At 40.8% G+C, this 7,757-nt stretch overlaps 1 long non-coding RNA gene across 1 annotated transcript; it reads right to left on the minus strand.

The window, feature by feature from the left end:
• Positions 1–4,010: 4,010 nt before the first annotated feature.
• Positions 4,011–5,470, minus strand: LOC146058925 (uncharacterized). The gene is made up of 6 exons (XR_014470044.1): positions 5,144–5,470; positions 4,864–4,933; positions 4,582–4,680; positions 4,408–4,480; positions 4,206–4,320; positions 4,011–4,088 (listed from the first exon to the last, which is right to left on the minus strand). It is a non-coding gene; the product is annotated as an uncharacterized LOC146058925 (long non-coding RNA).
• Between the last annotated feature and the right edge of the window lie 2,287 nt (positions 5,471–7,757).

Here is a 7,757-nt window from a genome sequence, read left to right on the forward strand (position 1 = left end):
CCCCGCCTTCCATACGGATCGCCAACTCCGTCCGTATGCGGTAAGAAGCTGGCCGAATGGACCGCATGTGTATTTTTCACGGAATACGCCTCCTCCATCTAAGGGAACCTCCCCCATCATTCGATGGTCGCAGACCATCGAATGCAGGACCGAGTGCTCCACCAGCACCCGCAACCTCCGACCACACGGACATTTCTCCGTGCAAAAGCAGGGATCTGGGTGGGCAGCTGACATCCGGCGATGTCATATGTCCGCCCCCTACACGTGCGTCACGGCCGCATTACCATACGTACGCCCAGCGTTTTCATGGGAACTCCCATGAAACGCGGGGCGTATGCATATGGTAATGAGCCCAAATAGCCCTTCACGCCCCTCTCCACCCCCTGTTCGGAGTGTTCACATATCATGCGGGATTTGGCCGTACGCCCCGCTCGCACATGCGCAGAGACGCCTCTGCATATGCGCAGACACAAAACATCGACGGGCCGAACGCACGCGGATATATCTGCACCGATCAGAATAAGGGCCCAGGTGACCTGAGAGTGGGTGTCTCTCTCTGGCCCGTGAATGGATGTTTATGTTAAACATCCATTCGCAGCTAAGCAGGGTGGACCAACAAGCAGCATCTGGGAGACACGCAAGGCTACAAATTCACAGCCATGGGAGTCACCAAGAATAAGGTCCTTGATTTGGTGCACCTTGTTAATATATGAATGTGAAATCCAGTATGGCAGGTGTTATACTAATGGAAAGATAAATGGCATTTTCTATACAAAACTGAATCACATTCTTGACAAGAGATTAGGATCACACTACACTCACATACATATAAGCATGTGTGGATATTGTACACTACTGCACACAGGACAGGCTCTACCATTAGGCTTTAGACAGCTGCCTAGAGCCTCCAGAAACTGGGGGGGGGGGGGGTCATGGCCTGAGTCAGACCATTACAAAATGATGGATGATTCTGGGGGGCATCATTGTTGAATGTAATGCCAACAGCAGGTGTATAATTTCTAAAATGTCACCTCCACGCCCACACTTTCACCTGACGTTCCTAGGAAGTCGGTATTTGTGTGTGGGTGGTGGTGGAGGCAAGATTAAGTTTTGCCATACGGTGCCAAAAACCTTGTATTGGCACTGACTGTATGTGAAATATTTTGCTTTATGCCTAGATGCACTGGCTTGGAATGTACAGCTAAAGGCCCATACACACTGGGCAACTTTGAGCTGAAAGTCGCTCAAAACAGGAGGTTTGAGAAGATTTCAGCTCAAAGCCACACAGTGTGTGTATGGCCCGGCGATGGTTATACCAGAAGATCAGTGGCTTTCAAGACGGCTTTGCATAGTGCTCCATTATGCAACGTCATCCTCCCGCCCTCCGTCGGCGCCGGGCAGGGGGAAAGCCGCTCATTGTGTATGCACTGAGCGGCTTTCCCCGCAGCAATGATAGCGATCATCACTGTCCATACACACTGGGCATAGTCGCCCAGTGTGTATGGACCTTTAGGCAACTTTGATTCTTTTATATTTGGCTGGAAAAGCTGGACATTGAGTACTGTACATGTAATTGTGTAAAGATATTTTGGTACTTGTTTCCTAGCATGGCGCCCAGCGATGGCATGCGATTTTATAGGGTGTGCGATGCCATGACATTAGATATACAATAATATGATTGTATGTCCCAAAAATAGATTTAACGCACCCCCCCACTATCCACGCCACCCCGAAGCATGGCGAGCACAGCGCGCCCCACGAGGTGCGACAGAACCCGCCCTCCGACTTTATCATAACACCACTATCCACGTCGACATGGAGTTGATTTTATATAGTGTGGCGAGCGCTGCGAGCCACCGAGTCCGAAGCGCGGCGAGCGCAGCGAGCCCCGCGAGGGGGCGCTGATTACTTTACATGGATTCCAATCCCCTCACGGGGCTCGGTGCGCTTGCCATGCTTCGGGCTCGGGGGCTCGCTGCGCTCGCCACACTATATAGAGTCAACTCCACACCGACATGGATAGTGGCATAATGAAAAAGTCGGAGGATGCGTTCCTCCGACCCTTGCGGCGCTCGCTGCGCTCACCACGCTTCGGGGTGGCGTGGATAGTGTGTGTGTGGGGGGGTGGGTTGCGTTAAACCTACATTATTATTATTATTATTATTATTATTATTGTATACCTAATGTCATGGAATCACACACCCTATAAAATCACATGCGATTGCATTCTGGCCCAGGGTTGAGAGAGCAGTTAATAAATTACATAGGAAAATCGCATTGCATCGCACATCACATGGCCCTAAAATGGCCCATGGGATGCGATGCGATTTCACTACGCAGAATAGCCCACTGAGCAAATTGCTTAGTGGACCCCGTGCTAGGAAACAATTACCGATATTTTAATTGACAATCATGTGCTAAAACATTTACAATTAGCAAATGTATTAGTATGTTAAATAATTAATGCAATCATATCTATCTGTTATCAGTGTGCAAACATCATCATGAAGAGAATTAAATTGTTACTGGGGACCCTGGTTCTGGCTCAATGCTTCAATGGCTGTCTTTCACAGAGTAAGTACAGTAAGTACAGTATAGTCAATCATATTTAATTAATAATGTTGAGACTTAGGTAAAATTCTATAGACTAGACCCCGGGTCAGCAGGGGTGCTTCTAGAGAGGAGGCCCGGGTGCAAACTCCATATAAACCCTTCCACTCTATCCAGGTCTCATTCAACTGTAACTGGCTAAATAAATTGTAACTACAAACACCATTTAATACATAGAACCAGATGCACTAAGTTTCAAAAGTGATGAAATGGAGAGTGATACCACTGTAAAAAAAAAAGACTTAAAAAAATGGAGTGATAAACCACCAACAAATCTGCTCCTACCTGACATTTTTCAAACACAGTCTGTGACATGGCAGGTAGGCACTGATTGGCTGTTTATCACTCTCCATTTTATCACTTTTGAAGCTTTGTGCATCTGGCTCCTATTTAGGTATTAACATATTTATTTAGTTTGTATTGTTGCATTTTGTGTTTATTTTACAGATTTTACTTTATGTAAGTATATTGCTGCCTATAAAGTAATTACTGTACATGAATCCTGAAATATATTGTAATACTGTGCATACTGTACATGTACGTGCATGTGAGTGCGTGTATATGTATATATATATATATATATATATATATATATATATACATATATACATATAGACTGTGGAGCGGACCGGCACTCTATCCCAGCTGTGGTGTTTGCTCTGGTTATGAGTTGTTTGTTATTGAACCAGTCCCGAGTGACGCAGTCTTCTCCTATTATATATATATATATACAGTATATATATATATATATATATATATATATATATATATATATATATATATATGGGGAGCAGACTCTCTTATCGCGCCACTAATTTTAGTAGTTTCTTTGTGGGGGCTGCCAAACTCACATAGACCCCTGTTGGATGGGGACAAGAAAGATATGGATAGCAGTTGTGGGCTGGCGCCCCTTAGTGAGATCTTTGATGATTAGATCTATATAGCCTTTAGTTGGAATTCCATAAACAAGCAAATAAAGTCCAATGATTTGTATAAATTTATTAAAATGTCTCTGATTTCACACTATAATGGTGGTTTGATCAGACCATAAAAAGTTCAGTGGTGTATTTCACAATAGCAATATAGACGATCCCAACGCGTTTCGTCCCCACACGGGACTTCATCAGGGGTTCGCTACAAATACAAACATACAGATATTCATAATTTGATAACAGTTTTTTCAAAAAAATTCTTTAAAAAGCAATTATTTTAAAAATGGGATGGACTTTACTCGTTGGAAAAAAAGGATTCTTACAATATTGTAGGCAAAGAAACATTTTACAATCAGTTATTAAGCATAAAGGTGGAGAAGAACAGGTGATGAGAAGAGGAAAAAACAATGAAGAAGAAAAACGCCATTTCCAATAGGATTGGAGGGAATTTGAACTTGACTTGTGGTTTATAAACGTACCTAAAAGTATAGGGACAACTTCCACTATTTTCTTGGTTAAAAAGGTGTCTTATAACTTCCAAGGTACCTGGTAAACAAACATATTATTTCATTAAAGGGCATATTGATGGTGGGAATTAACTGAAGAGGAAGGATTTTTTTTTTTTTTTTTTTTTTAATATATACATTATTACTATGTTCATACCCTCAATATTTCATTGATCCAGATGAACAAGCGCTTCGTTGCTCTGGTATTTGATCTCTCAAAAAGTTCGATACATATACTCAATAGGGTCCGTTTATGTATAGAGGTTTAAAAACTGTGGGTAATGTAAATGAAGGTAACATAAGTATGCAATAATATCATAGATTAGGCAAAAAGTTCTATTGAGACCTGTATCCATTACCTTGGGATTTCAGGGTTCAAGGGTATTCTCCCTGTTAATACGCCCACAAACTGTTCACTTCATAGGGATATTACTGTTGAATAATTATCAGAATAATTTAACTGCAGACTAATATATTGGTTGAGAAGGTATGGTAATATCAATCTACATCGATTAATTTAAATGTATACCTACAGATATAAGAGCCGTTGGGATAAGCATTCGATATATCGGTTGTTGTTGCTCCAATTAGCCCTGTCTGGTGGACACTCTCATTCAGGGGCCGCTTTAGATCTGTGGGGAATGAAGTGCTAGGGTTCAGCTGGCAATCTGTGTCACCACTAATTGGACTTATGATTTAGACAAATAGTGGGTATACAGAGTTAGATCTTAATAATTTAAGCTGGGCCTTATCCAGATGATTCTACGGGTTGTTACCAGGCAGTGAACAAACAATGATAGATTTGGGATACATACCAATGTATACTCGAGAATAGGTGCATTCAGTATGCAGTCACAAATTGATCGATTATACGGTTATCTCTGTCTGGTGAAAAAATATATATAAACATTCTTAGATCCCTGCACATAGAATCTCCATGTGGGCTGGTTAAATATGCAAGGTTAGACTTTGTTATATCAGCCCCTAATAATAAAAACATTGTCTATACAGAATGTTTAGGTACTTAATCCCATAGAGCATAATTGAACAAAGGCAAAATTTGGCACAGAATACAACCAATCTTAGGTGACTTACCCTTTAGGAGATGTGTGCCAGTGTACAGGTTCAGTGGGAATGAGAAAGCTCTATCCCCTGGCCTAGGTATATATGGTGTTTTGGCGTGACATCACTTCCTGTATAGGTTTAATAAGAATTATTATAGTTCTTAAAAAAACTAGAATATAACTATCTAACCTATATCATTAATAGTATATATATATAGTGCTGTTCATTAAGTATTACTATTATAGGTGAATGGCCTTAATGTGAAGGTGAAAAAGCAAGAAAAAAAGAAGAAAATGAAAAGAATGGTGTAGACTACCCAGCCTGCTTTGCGGCTGTCAGTCCGTTTTTAAGCCGATTATAAGCGGCTTCTATTTATTAGGTAAATGACCTAATATGGTTGGTGGTACAGTGGGGGAGTGGGGGATCCATCTATACTTAATGGATCGCCCCTCCATTCCTCACAAACAGCGGCATTACTACCTCGCCGCTGTGTGTGAGTAGCGCTTCCGGCTTGCGTTCCTCCGCAACCGGAAGTGCGTTCCAACGGACCGGAAGTGCTGATATACGGCGCTTCTGGTTACTGCGCACTCCTGAGAATAGACTGGGAACCTTTCTAAAGGTTCCCAGTGGCGTGTTTACTAGTAGGGGATCTTTAATGTCCTTAGGATTCCTATTAGAGGAGCTAAATAGCCCCTGCTACCATTTAATAGCTCTAAAGTGGACAAAAGTGATGTGACACAATTAACCTATAATACTGAAAAACGGCATATTGTGATACTATATATATGTTATGTGCTTTCTATTTATAAATTAATTCATTATCGCATCTACATTTGAATGTGAACCTATGAATTCTTATATAATTAATTAATTCACAGGTTAAGTGACAATAAAATTACGTGATACTATATTCCTTATATAATAGATTTGATTAATATTAGAGCTGGGTGACAAATTTAATTTAGATGTATTATGACTAACATTCAACAAGTTACTATGTGCTCATTATTAATAATCTCATTAATAATTAATTTTAATTTTAATAGTTATTTTTTAATAGACTAATGTTTGGGCTATCCCCAGTTTTAGTGGGTTCCTACAGTTAGATAGTATGTTCTGAATATCGTTCATAATTTCATAAGTGCTTTTCTTCCCGTATATTATAAATTAATTAAAGGGTGAAATATATATGTGTAGATAATTCTAGTGGTGTTTTTTTTTTTTTTTTTTTTTTTTTTTCCTCAATTTGTCTATGTCCCAAATTTTGCATTTGTCATTACATATCCATGCTCGTACAAATTATGGATAGACATATACATCAAGGATCGCCAGCCCCATGGTTAAGGTGTGGTGCTGGGAATCTAACGTTATGGGGGAGTTTTTTAAAGAAACGAAACAATATCAATATTTTCGTTTAGGCCCTTAGGGCTCAGGGTGTCCAAGTGAAATATCCAGTAGGACTCTCTTTTGGATAAAAAGAGATCCCTATCTCCTCCTCTATCGTCTGGTTTGATGTATTCCAACACAATGAATTTCAGACTATCTACCTTAGATTCATGTTCTGCTTGAAAGTGGCGAGGAAGGCTGTGGTTCTGTACCTTATTCCTGACATTCCTGAGATGTTCTTGTATCCTGATCTTGATGCTTCTCTTAGTTTTTCCAATGTAGAATTTATTGCAGCCGCATCTGATTAGATAGATAACGTAGTTTGATTCACACGTGATGGCCTCCTTGACCTTGGATAAGGAGGTGTAGTTTTTGTCTTTATCGATGAACTTGCAGCAGATACACCTGTTACAAGGGGTGATCCCATTCCTTCTCTGAAGAAAACTTTCTTCTCGTTGTGGTCTCTCTACTGGTTTTAATCTGCTCGGGGCCAATATATTCTTTAAATTTGAGGCTCTCCTATAGGTGACTGTGGGTTTCTGCGGGAGGTGGGGACCTAGTATTGGGTCTTTAAGAAGTAGATGCCAATGCTTGTGTAGGCATCTCTTGATCTTCTGGCTTTCTTGATTATAATTAGTGATGAAGGACCTCTGTTGGTGAGTATTACGAGGGGCTTGTATCTTCTCCTCTAGTAATGTTTCCCTTGAAAGCCCATAGGCTTTCTTCTGATCTTGTGAGATAACATCGTCTTTATAGCCTTTGTCAATAAACTGATCTTTCAGAAAGTTGGATTGACTCCAATAGGTTTCATCGGAACTACAATTTTTTCTTATTCGAAGGAATTGGGAGTAAGGGACATTCTCCTTCCAAAGCGGTAGGTGGCAGCTTTCTGATGGGATGTAGCTATTGACATCCGTGTCTTTGAAATACGTTTTCGTGGTGATCTTGTTCTCTTGATTTGTTTCGAAGACTAGGTCTAAATAGTCCATTTTGTTGGGATCACATTTGTAGGTGAACTTAAGATTGTAGGGGTTCAACTGTATCTCTGTTATGAACTTATCGATACTGGGTATGTCGCCCTCCCACACCACAATGAGGTCATCTATGTACCTTTTATAAAAACGGATGTTGGGGTATTTATATTCTGCTCCCTCGTACAAGTGATTTTCTTCCCAGTCATTCATGAGGATATTGGCATATGAAGGGGCGAATTTCGTCCCCATTGCCGTGCCTCTGTTCTGTACATAGAAGGCTCCCT

The sequence above is a fragment of the Crinia signifera genome, chromosome 2 (assembly GCF_055691185.1).
Source record: "Crinia signifera chromosome 2, ASM5569118v1, whole genome shotgun sequence".
Classification (NCBI taxonomy): domain Eukaryota; kingdom Metazoa; phylum Chordata; class Amphibia; order Anura; family Myobatrachidae; genus Crinia; species Crinia signifera.